Genomic DNA, 13,153 nt, shown 5'->3' on the forward strand with positions numbered 1-13,153 from the left:
TTAGCAGTATTTATTAAGTGCTTGCATCACACAGAGGCAGGCTGAGACACAGAGAACTTGCATGGCATGCCATGTCAAAAAGAGCAACAGCCCCTTTCATATTTACATGCCTCTTTAAGTGTGATTTAATTGAACTACTCAACTTTTTACAATAAACACCAATAACAATTGTATACACACACAACATTACAATACATCAATCAGTATGACTTAAAATATACCATGTGTGTTATTTACGTGCTTTAATCAATAGTCAAAACTGCACAATGTATATGCATATGCGGTGGTAGTGGACGAAAGGTCATCGGGTGAAAGCAGGGAGGGGAGAGTGAATTGGGCGAGTCCCTCTTTAATGTTTTTGGACGTCACCCTACTTCAGTGTGACGTTTCAGAAATGAAGGCGAGAGTTAGCTGCTTGTAACATTGTAGCTTCACCAGAATAGTCTCATTCGAATGTGGAAAGATGTTACATACCCCCACACAAGTAAGTTTGCCCCTCCCTCACAGCCCCTGAAGTTAGCGCCTCTCCCAACATTTGAATTGTTAGTGCCCCCCCTGAAATTCTAGCCTAGGTGCACCTCTGATGCACGCCCCGGGCAGTGACCTGGCCCGCATTGCCCTAAGGCTGGCCCTGAGTGCTTAGATGACTTTGGGGCTGTAAGCGCTTTATAAAAGAGTGTAAAAAATACATGAGATAGACACATAGTAGAGCGGGTGTCTGCATAAGACTGCCACCCCTCCACAGTACTGGGCACTGGCCTCATGCTGAGGAGACAGAAAGGACAGCAGCGGGTGCCTGCATACGAGTGCCACCCTTACACAGTACTGGGCACTGGCCTCATGCGAGGAGACAGAAAGGACAGCAGCGGGTGCCTGCATAAGACTGCCACCCCTCCACAGTACTGGGCACTGGCCTCATGCTGAGGAGACAGAAAGGACAGCAGCGGGAGCCTGCATAAGTCTGCCACCCCTGCACAGTACTGGGCTCTGGACTCATGCTGAGGGGACAGAAAGGACAACAGCGGGTGCCTGCATAAGACTGCCACCCCTCCACAGTACTGGGCACTGGCCTCATGCTGAGGAGACAGAAAGGAGGGCAGCGGGTGCCTGCATAAGACTGCCACCCCTCCACAGTACTGGTCACTGGCCTCATGCTGAGGAGGCAGAAAGGACAGCAGCGGTGCCTGCATAAGACTGCCACCCCTCCACAGTACTGGGCACTGGCCTCATGCTGAGGAGACAGAAAGGACAGCAGCGGGTGCCTGCATAAGACTGCCACCCCTCCACAGTACTGGGCACTGGCCTCATGCTGAGGAGAGAGAAAGGACAGCAGCGGGTGCCTGCATAGGACTGCCACCCCTCCACAGTACTGGGCACTGGCCTCATGCTGAGGAGACAGAAAGGACAGCAGCGGGTGCCTGCATAAGACTGCCACCCCTCCACAGTACTGGGCACTGGCCTCATGCTGAGGAGACAGAAAGGACAGCAGCGGGTGCCTGCATAAGACTGCCACCCCTACACAGTACTGGGCACTGGCCTCATGCTGAGGAGAGAGAAAGGACAGCAGCGGGTGCCTGCATAAGACTGCCACCCCTCCACAGTACTGGGCACTGGCCTCATGCTGAGGAGACAGAAAGGACAGCAGCGGGTGCCTGCATAAGACTACAACCCCTCCACAGTACTGGGCACTGGACTCATGCTGAGGGGACAGAAAGGACAGCAGCGGTGCCTGCATAAGACTGCCACCCCTACACAGTACTGGACAGCAGCGGGTGCCTGCATAAGACTGCCACCCCTCCACAGTACTGGGCACTAGCCTCATGCTGAGGAGACAGAAAGGACAGCAGCGGGTGCCTGCAGAAGGCTGTCGCCTCTTCAGGCACGTTCAGTGACTCTATGCAGAGTTGACAAGCAGTACGACGTGTGCCTGCGGAAGGCTGCCACGTGCCACCTCTCCTGGGCAGAGGCAGTGACCCTATACAGAGGGGACAGCTAGTACTGCGTGTCCTTGCAGAAGGTCGCCATCTCGCTGGGATGGGACTTGAACACAGTGCGGTCACATTGTACAAAGGTGATGCCGTCGTGTGACTGTGTAGAAACGGAGTGAATTGGGATTTGCAGAAGACTGCCAGTCAATGATTGTTGAGAAATATTTGCCCCACCTCCAATCAGACATTTAATTTATTGTTTAAAGCGCGGACCTAGCGGGAGAGCAGCGGAACGCTGTGCACGGCATGGATAGCCAGGGTTTGGGCTGGCATCTTTTAACAGTAGCGCAGTACTGGCAGTTGCAGTCTGTGCATCCATTGGGATTAGCCTTAGTCAGGTCTTGTTGGAAAAGCCACATTTTGAGGGATTTGTGACTTTGGAGAATTGTGGGGGCATTTGGAGGCGATACTGGGATTGAGTTCCAGAAGTTGGGTGCAGGACAAGAGAAGGATTGTTTGCAGGTCCTCACTATGCGGGTGAGCTGTGATTCAAGCCGGTTGGTCGATTTGCTGTAAGGAGCGTGTGGCACCAGATACGCGGAGATTGGCTGCTAGGTACGCTGCTGAGCTACTCGCGACTGCTTTGTAGACGATACATGCAGTCTTGAACTCAAACAGTATCGTAGCCTGGAGAGGAAGCCAATTTAGTTCGCGTAGGATGGCTTTCGTCTTTCTCTGGTTTTCTTTGAAAGAAGAATTTGGGGGTCTGCTATAGGCAAGTTGGATCAAGGGTCCTTCAGAGGTTCTGGTAGCATCACTCATTGTGAGAGCACCACTGATTTTTTCTTTTTCTATTCCTACTACTGGTCTTTCGAAGACATAGGCCGACTCCCTCTATGTCCCTGCATGCATGACCACCTCTGCTAAAAGGATGGATAAGGGGTTGGGTCTTTTTTTGCCAATTTAGTCCTTGGCCTTCACAACTATTTTCATGGTGGAAAGAGAGCTCACCCTTTGCTCACTTCATCATAGACTTCCCTCGTTGTATTCAAGAAATGGGGAAGCTGGATGGGCCTGCCCATCACCCTCTGCTGAAAGATCCAAACGCCAAGTGCATGGTTGTCACGAGATGCCAAAGGCAGGCGATATGTGCACAAGATCACACAGTGAACAGCTTTATATCAAACCACATGCACTCAGGAACTAATATCCATGTATATTAAAATGCAGGTTGTGCATGAAGAGTGTGATAAGAATACCAATATATTAAAAGGCATGTGGGGTAAGCCCTTGGAAGCTGCTTATGATTACAAAGAAAGCGGGCACGCGCCTTACCCACAATTGCTGTTCCAGGTAGAGCGCTAAGCCCACATACAGGGCAAGCAATGACAGGATCTGTGAGCTAGCACCCTTTATTTTTATCTTTTATTTTGGCATTTTTAGAGCGCACTTTACCCTGAGGCTTGGTGGTATTGTATAAGGTAACTTAAAGACAATATTCAGAACAACGAGAAACGCCACCTGGCACATCAGAGAAGACTGCTGATCAAACAGGCACCCAGAAAGGTTATAACATCAAAGAGAGGATATCTTAATACATACGCCTGTAGGCATAGTGCTTACAGAATAGTGAGGAAAACATAGGCGTTCTTACACAAGCTGGATACAACAGCAACCTTACCAATCAATATGGACCAACAGTCAGGACGGTGGACATGAATAAATGGCACCAAACCACACCAGGGGGTAGGTAGGAAGTGGCACCCAGCGAGCAAGGTGGACATGAAGAAAGTGCACCAAACCACAGCAGACGGTAGGAGGTAGCACCCAGCGAGGATGGTGGACATGAAGAAAGTGCATCAAACTGCACCAGGGGGTAGGAGGTGGCACCCACCGAGGATGATGGACATGAAGAAAGTGCACCAAACTGCACCAAGGAGGTCGGAGGTGGCACCCAGCGATGATGGTGGACATGAAGGAAGTGCGCCAAACTGCACCAGGGGGTAGGAGGTAGCACCGAGCAAGGATGATGGACAGGAAGAAAGTGCACCAAACTGCACAAGGGGGTAGGAGGTGGCACCAGCGAAGATGATGGACATGAAGAAAATGCACCACTCCACACCAGAGGGTAGGAGGTAGCAGCCAGCAAGGATGGTGGACAGGAAGAAAGTGCACCAAACCATACCAGGCTTTAGGAGGTAGCACTTGGCAAGGATGGTGGACATGAAGACAGTGCACCAAACCACACCAGGGGGTAGGAGGTGGCACTGAGCAAGGATGATGGACATGAAGAAAGGGCGCCAAACCGCACCAAGGGGTAGTAGGTGGCACCCAGCAAGGATGGTGGACAGGGAGAAAATGCACCAAACTGCACCAGGGGGTAGGAGGTGGCACCCGGCAAGGATGGTGGACATGAAGAAAGTGCACCAAACTGCACCAGGGGTTAGGGGGCAGCACAGAGTAAGGATGATGGACAGGAAGAAAGTGCACCAAACTGCACCAGGGGGTAGGAGGTAGCACCCAGCAAGGATGATGGACATGAAGAAAGTGCACCAAGCTGCCCCAGGGGTAGGAGGTGGCACCCAGCAAGGATGGTGGACATGAAGAAAGTGCACCAAACTGCACCAGGGGTTAGGGGGCAGCACAGAGTAAGGATGATGGACAGGAAAAAAGTGCAACAAACCGCACCAGGGGGTAGTAGGTGGCACCCAGCGATGACGAAAGACATGATGAAAGGGCACAAATCCACACCAGGGGGTAGGAGGTGGCACCCGGCAAGGATGGTGGACATGAAAGTGCACCAGGGGTTAGGGGGCAGCACAGAGTAAGGATGATGGACAGGAAGAAAGTGCACCAAACTGCACCAGGGGGTAGGAGGTAGCACCCAGCAAGGATGGGGGACATGAAAGTGCACCAGGGGTTAGGGGGCAGCACAGAGTAAGGATGATGGACAGGAAGAAAGTGCACCAAACTGCACCAGGGGGTAGGAGGTAGCACCCAGCAAGGATGGTGGACATGAAAGTGCACCAGGGGTTAGGGGGCAGCACAGAGTAAGGATGATGGACAGGAAGAAAGTGCACCGAACTGCACCAGGGGGTAGGAGGTAGCACCCAGCAAGGATGGTGGACGTGAAGAAAGTGCACCAAACTGCCCCAGGGGTAGGAGGTGGCACCCAGCAAGGATGGTGGACAGGAAAAAAGTGCAACAAACCGCACCAAGGGGTAGTAGGTGGCACCCAGCGATGATGGAAGATATGAAGAAAGTGCACAAATCCACACCAGGGGGTAGGAGGTGGCACCCAGCAAGGATGGTGGACAGGAAGGAAGTGCACCAAACTGCACAGGGGGGTAGAAGGTGGCACCCAGGGAAGATGAAGGACATGATGAAAGTGCACCCAACTGCACCAGGGGGTAGGAGGTGGCACCCAGCAAGGATGGTGGACGTGAAGAAAGTGCACCAAACTGCACCAGGGGGTAGGAGGCGGCACCCAGCAAGGATGATATAATATGATATGATATTTATAATGCGCTTATACACAAGTGATTCAAGGCGCAACAGAGACAATGATCCTTCTAGGCACAGTGGCATTGACATCGTGAAAGTGCAGGGGGAGGGAGGAAGGGGAGAAGTGCGGGGGGGAGAGGGCAGTGGAGTACATTATAAACAGTAAAATAAATAAAGAGTGCGGCGAGCTGGTGGCAAGTGCAAGGGTAAGTGCAGACATCAGGTGCTAAGTGCTGGTAGGGAGCAGATGGTTGACATGAGGAAAGTGCACCAAACCACACCACGGTGCCGGAGGTGGCACCCAGCGATGATGGTATACAGGAGTAAAGTGCACCAAACCACACCAGGGGGTAGGAGGGGGCACCCATCAAGGATGGTGGACATGAAGAAAGTTCACCAAACCACACCACAGGGTAGTAGGTGGCCTCCAGCGATGATGGCGGACCGGAAGAAAGTGCACCAAACTGCACCAGGGGTCAGAGGTGGCACCCAGCAAGGATGATATGATACAATATGGCATTTATAACGCGCCTATACACAAGTGTTTCAAGGCGCAACGAGGCAAGGGAGGAGGAACAGAGGAAAGACCGACAACGATCCTACTAGGCCAGGTGACATTGAGATCGGGCAAGTGCAGGGGAGGGAGGAAGGGGAGAAGTGCGGGGGGAAGGGGGAGGGGCAGTGCAGTACATAAGAAACAGTAAAATAAATAAGACAACAAAGAGTGCGGCCAGCTGCGGCAAGTGCAAGGGTAAGTGCAGACATCAGGAGCTAAAAGCTGGTAGGAGCAGATGGTTGATATGAAGAAAGTGCACCAAACCACATCACGGGGCAGGAGGTGGCGCCATACGATGATGGTGTACAGGAATAAAGTGCACCAAACCACACCAGGTGGTAGGACGTGGCACCCAGCAATGATGGTGGACATGAAGAAAGTGCACCAAACCACACCACGGGGAAGGAGGTAGCACCCACTGATGATGTCGTACAGGAATAAAGTGAACCAAACCGCACCAGGTGGTAGGACGTGGCAATCAGAGATGTGATTGAAAAGGCCTTTCTCCCAGTCACACTAGGGGGTAGGAACTGTCAGCACGCAGTCAGTGGTGGGAGACGGCTCTCAGCCAATCACACCAGTGGGTAGGAACTGTCAGCACGCAGTCAGTGGTGGGAGACGGCTCTCAGCCAATCACACCAGGGGGTAGGAACTGTCAGCACGCAGTCAGTGGTGGGAGACGGCTGTCAGCCAATCACACCAGGGGGTAGGAACTGTCAGCACCCAGTCAGTAGTGGGAGACGGCTCTCAGCCAATCACACCAGTGGGTAGGAACTGCCAGCACGCAGTCAGTGGTGGGAGACGGCTGTCAGCCAATCACACCAGGGGGTAGGAACTGCCAGCACCCAGTCAGTGGCGGGAGACGGCTCTCAGCCAATCACACCAGTGGGTAGGAACTGTCTGCACGCAGTCAGTGGCGGGAGACGGCTGTCAGCCAATCACACCAGGGGGTAGGAACTGTCGGCACCCAGTCAGTGGTGGGAGACGGCTCTCAGCCAATCACACCAGGAGGTAGGAACTGTCGGCACCCAGTCAGTGGTGGGAAACGACTCTCTGCCAATCACACCAGGAGGTAGGAACTATCGGCACCCAGTCAGTGGTGGGAAACGACTCTCAGCCAATCACACCAGGGGTAGGAACTGTCGGCACCCACCACTGTCGGCACCCAGTCAGCGGTGGGAGTTGAGAAGTGGGTCTCTGTGATGCTGTGGGCCAAGGGTAGGGTGACCGGATTTTCAAGACGAAAATCCGGGTCAACCAGCAACATAAAAGAAGGACTCTGCCCCTCACAGCCCATCCCCCTTAAACCTTCCCTCCCCAGCTGTCCCCCTCCATGCCACAGTATTTCCAGCCCTGCCGCTATAAATTGCACACTTGTGTCTGTAGATATAAGCCGTTTCATTTAAAAAAGCTTTTGGTTTGATACATGTTACAAGCATTGCTATTGGTTCATTTACCCACTGGTCTCTGTAGCTCAATCAGTTAATGCGTGTGCCTGGAACCTATAGGGTTGGGAGTCCAGCCTGCCATGGCAACATTCTGTGAGTATTTCAATGTATACTTACTTTATCATTGTTGCCGACCCTTCCTTTTCCAAAAATCCGGGATCCTGGCAAAACTGAGTCACCATAGCAAGGGAAGTGTGGTGTGCCAAAACACACCAGGGGATAGAACTGTCGACACCCAGTGACGTGGTGGGAAACAGGCTTGTCACGAGGGGGGGCAGGAGTGGCAAACTGCCCCGGGCCTTGCGCTTGCGGGGGGCCTTGCAGCACCCTCTCCTAAGGAGAAGGCAGCACAGTCTACCCATGTCCTTTATTCACACGGGTGGACTGTGCTGTCTCCTCTCAGCAGCTGCACCAGCCCACGCAGGGGGCGCTGGAGATGCAGCTCACATAGTGGGCCACCCCTCTGGCCACCCCCTCTGTGGGCTCGCCTCCTCGAGGTGGGCGGAGTGCAGGTGCCTTCGGGGGTCCGGCCGGAAACGACTGGCCCATCGAAGGGCACAAATAGCCTGGGCTGAGAGAGCAAGGTCTCTTTTCCAGACCAGGCAGCAGCAACCACCCTCCCACCCGAGCTGTAAAGAAGACGAGGGCGAAAATGGAAAAGAAAGGGTTCTTGCCAGGAGGACAAGTCAGAGCAGAGAGATTGTAAATATTGCACTTGTTTTGGGAAGTGTAAATAATTGACTTGTTTTGATGCATGACTTTTTCGTAGCAACCCATTTACTTCTCATACGTGATGGTAACAGAAATGTCCAACTATTCTTTCTGTCGCAGGCGGAGTTACAGGGCGGTCGCAGAGAAGGAGGCACGCCGTGGTCTGGACCACGAGCTACAACCCCTGGCTGCTTCAGTCAGGATGGGGGACACCGATGCCACTAGGGACGAAAAACCGATGCAGTGGACTTGGGTTCGCTCCATTGTCCAAATGTGAGTGACTGAACTGGCCGTCGGATACCAAGGTGGGACGTTCTCGTAAGAACGGAATTGGTGTGAGAAGGCTCACAGGGTTTAGACATGGGACTTTGCAAGACGGGATTGGCGGAGCCACCCGGGAAAGGACTATGTGTTGGGCCAGGCATTCATAAGACCTGAGCAGGGCTGGGTCCGCCCGAATGGATGACTCTACGAGTGTGACCATATGTTTCCAATAAAGTGTATTATGTTTCCAACTTATTATTTGTCGTAAGCAGGCTATGGGGATTTATGCATGTTATTATTATTATGCAAGGGAGCCATAATAGGGGTTAGCCCCGCTATGTCCCTGCAATTATTTTTCTGTTTGTTGCGGAGCTGTTTGACTCCGCAACAAACAGCAAAATAATGGGAGGCAGCAGGGCTCAGAAGTGAGCTCGGCTGCCTCCCGTTATTCAGCTGACACCGTGGACATGCTGAATGACAAGAGAGGACCCCTCTGCTGTCAGTCAGTGTGTTCACGTGTCGGAGTGAAGGGAGGGCCATCTGGTGTCCCGTGGCTGTCTGGGTTCTTTTGAAGGGTGCATGGAGCTAAGGTAAGTGTTTTTTATTTTAAATTAAATATGTATATATCTGTATTTAAATTAAATTAGTATGTGTGTGAATGCATGCGTGCATGCATGTTGGTGTTTGTGTCAATGCTGTGTTTGGTTTTATGTATGCATGCATGCATGCAAGGAATTGTGCGACTGGTAAATGAATGCATGGGTGAAAGTGTTTTATTGTGCAGCCCCACCCCTAAATTTAGACGCCCTGCGGGCAACTTCATTAAGGTGTGGGTTTGTGGCATCAGAGGTGCACCTACGCCGCTCAATTTAAAAGCACCACACGTGTCTTTCGCAAGTCCTGTTAAAAACAAGCATTGGCAAAGCCAACGGTTTTGGTTTGTGCATAAGTATTAGGCTCTTGCCAAGCACTGCTATTAGCGGCCCAGGTACTCAAACCAGTTTGCACCTGCTAGCATCAACGGCCAGTTAGTACCAATACAGAAGTGCCTTTCCCATGCCTACCCGAAAGCCCAAACTGTTAGCATTGCCAATGCTCTTTTTGCTTTACCCCTGATGCACAGGACTTGGCATCAAGGTTAAAGCAAACATACTACTTGGCTAAATTGGCCCACATTAAATGTAGGCCAATCTTGCCAGTAATCGTGCACAGTCAGCCTGGACATACTTTCTGTGGCATGGCATTTTTACTGGCTGGGAGTCCGAACATGGTAATGATGGCATATATTGATGCATCCTGAATGGGAACAAACAGCATGAATATCTTTGTATGCTGGCATATATTGTGTGGAAAGGCGGCATGACATGTATTGGAAAAGGTTCCTGTGCATGGTTGGTGACTTGCAACTATTGGGATTTTCCATGTGCTTCCATATAAAACCAATTGCAAACTGTATGGATTTCCACCCAGTTTTGCAAAGAAAGTGCTGTCAAATGCATCATTTTAACCCAATGTGTCAAAAATTGTTTGGTTTGGGCTCCCTCACTGTGCTCTGTCCATCCCGCATAATTGGCACAAACATTTCAACCTCCTAAATTCAGAAATGTACCAGCCTCCACTGCACATCATCCATCTGTCACTGTGTATGACGAGTGTTTTAATGCGCACACAGGGGCAAGGTGCTCCTTAATGCTGGCGTCACGCACCACATGCCCTCATGCCATCCTATATATGTTGATGCATATCATACAAAAGTTGCTCTGGCATAAACCTTTCTTCAGTAGAGAAATCTAACTCTGCTGTAGGTGATTTGCAGTTGTAGAAATAAACCATATTTGGGATCGTTCAGACAAACTCCAGGGGAGATTTCTCGAGTCTCCCGTTTGCGGAGGTGCTGCCGCTGTCTGAGTGCAAACATTTGTAGGGGGGACCTCACCAAATGTTTTGCCCCAGGCCTGACCACATCTTCTGACAGCCCTGGTGGGAGATACTTTTCTGCCAACCACACCAGGGCGTAGGAAGTGGCAGCCAGGCGTGGGGTGGGCGCACAGGAAGACCCGTCACCAGCACTTTCTTCCAACACTCTCCAGGCTCTGCCCACACTCCACTCCATAGAAGAGTGCAGCCACTTAGACTGAGCGAGTGCGGCTCCCATCCAGGTGACACATGTGACCCCCCCTCCAAGCCCCTGTCCCAGATGGCGCCCCCGCTGCTAACCGCATGGGCACATACACAGGAAAGCGCTGCCCATGAGTCACCAGTAGGCCTCATTAGTGGGGTCTGGAGACCCAAATAGTAAATGTGGTGGTTGGATCGGATAATGAGGCGTGCCATATTAATGCGTCGAGGAATGTGGGTGGCTGAGGTCATGCCACAAAAGGGGCTGCTGACAATTCCCTACTTCTGTTCCGTTGAGGGCCTCTGCAGAGCCCAAAGCAGCCCCTATATGTGGTTTGTGAACTCTCCCAGGTCCACAAAGACCAGCATTGATCGTAACAGAAGCAATGGTCCAGATAGCTCCTTTTGTTAAACAATGGGTAGCGGTGGCCGAACATGCAAGGCTTAGCTCTTCAGAATAATTACTTGCAGTCCCTTAGGGAGTCCCCAATGCTTCCCAGGTAAGTTACCGCTGTGTGTGTGTGTGTGTGTGTGTGTGTGTGTATATATATAATCATGCATACAACAATGTGCACATGATGCAAAAGTGGCATAGCAAATAGGATTAAAAAAGCACCGTCCAGCCAGATGTTCAAAAATATTAACTCCTTTGATCCCATTACATCTAGCAAAACCTTTCAGCAAATAAATTGAAGGATCAGCCACATCAAGAATCACCTGGGTCCCCAGTCCAAGACAGATGCAAATGATCTCATGCAGTACTTTGGCAACATGTTTTTTTTTTTAGCTCCTTGACGTTTCTTGAGGTCATGCTGGCTTTATTAGTGCCATTCCAGTGTTGCCACAGTTAAGCACATCGTCATGCTGGTTTCCAAATTTCCCCCCGAAAGTTGTGTTGCGTTAATCAACGCTGGAAGAATACCTTGACCTGGTAAGAAAGATGGACTCTGGCCTATGGTCCTAAAGGGAGAGGAGATCCCAGGGAGCCCCCGTCACTTGCTTTCTTGATCCAAATACCGTCACTATTTGCTCAGTCACCCCTAACAATTGTAATCTCCGAATTGGCATAAAGTCATCTCTTCACCCCTCAGCCACTACAAAGGTCAACGAAGCCTGAGGACAACCAAGACCACTGCCCAATGCCGAAAAGCCACCAGAGGCTATCAGACAACTGACGAAGTGCTGCTTTAAATGACAGAGACAATGTTTGTGGGGACTGCATCCAAGATATGGAAGGCCAACAACAGTTCAGTTGCCATCTTGCACCAATATCTTAAACCGGTCCAATTTCATGAATTCATTGTTAACTAACCCTAAAACTGTGCCTCCCCAGTAGAAGCCCAGCCCGGTCTCTGGATTTTCTCCTCAGCACACACACTATTCACTAAACTCCCACCATCAGACATCCAAACACCAACACATTATAGGACATCCAAAGACCCGTGGAAGAGCAATCAGACACCCAAACACCAACACACTGTAAGACACCCAAGACCAATAGACACTATAAGACACACAAAGATCCCAAATACAATGGGCACTATTAAACCCACATAGACCAATAGAGGCTGTAAGACTCCCAAAGACACCTATAGAACACCTAAAGACCAATGGCAGTCATAACACATCCAAACACCAACACATTATAAGACACACAGAAATCAATGGACATCAGACATCCAAACACCAACACATAATAAGACACCCAAAGACCAATGAATGCCATCAGACACCCAAATATCAACAAAATATAAGACAACAAAAGACCAATGGACGTCAACAGAGACACAAACGCCAACGCATATTAAGACACCCAAAGGCTAAGGGATGTCATCAGACATCCAAACAGCAATACATTATAAGACACCCCAGGGACGCTATAAGACATGACACACAAAGAGCAGCAGACACTGGTACATACCTTAAGAGCAATAGGCACTATTAAACCCACTGAGAAGATTCACTAGATGTTGCCACCTCTCCCCGACAGGGAGCCCTTTCCCATGAGGCCAGGGAGGTGAGGCCACTACGCGATAGTCCTCCTGGAGGTGGTACAATGCAGGAGGATCTCATGCGGAGGGACTTCCTTCCCCTCTAGGGAGAAGGACGACATCTAGGGTACAGCCCTCATGAGAACATCACACCCTCACATACTTTAGCCTCTCCTTCCGCTGCTCCCCTCTTTGCAGACAGTAGACCTATCTGCTGTTGAGGCAGGGAACCCCTCTGATATGAAATAGGGCACAGAGAGGTGTGCTCTTGCTTCCTTGTTTAAATAAAAGTCTTAAGCCTCAAACGTGCCACCTTTTTGTCATCCTCATTATTCTGCACCCTCACACCACATGGACCAATAGAGGCTATCAGACACCCCGAGGCCATCATATGCTAAAGAACACCCAAAGACCAATGTCATCAGACATCCAAACACCAACACATTATAAGACACCCAAATACCAATGTCATCAGACATCCAAACGCCAACACATTATAAACAACCAAAGACCAATGTCATCAGACATCCAAACACCAACACATTATAAACACCCAAAGACCAATGTCATCAGACATCCAAACACCAACACATTATAAGACACCCAAATACCAATGTCATCAGACATCCAAAC

The 13,153-nt window shown here is 50.7% G+C and overlaps 1 protein-coding gene and 1 long non-coding RNA gene across 5 annotated transcripts in view; one reads left to right on the forward strand and one right to left on the reverse strand.

Annotated features, from left to right (window-relative positions):
• The window catches only part of ST3GAL3 (ST3 beta-galactoside alpha-2,3-sialyltransferase 3), a 1,489,309-nt gene that overhangs the window by 199,098 nt on the left and 1,277,058 nt on the right, over nt 1-13,153 (reverse strand). The gene's annotated exons all lie outside the window — the stretch shown is intronic.
• Nucleotides 8,033-8,666, forward strand: LOC138550462 (uncharacterized). Its single transcript, XR_011294219.1, has 2 exons — nt 8,033-8,138; nt 8,268-8,666. It is a non-coding gene; the product is annotated as an uncharacterized lncRNA (long non-coding RNA).

This window comes from Ambystoma mexicanum, chromosome 1q, assembly GCF_040938575.1.
Source record: "Ambystoma mexicanum isolate Mex_15411 chromosome 1q, UKY_AmexF1_1, whole genome shotgun sequence".
Lineage (NCBI taxonomy): Eukaryota > Metazoa > Chordata > Amphibia > Caudata > Ambystomatidae > Ambystoma > Ambystoma mexicanum.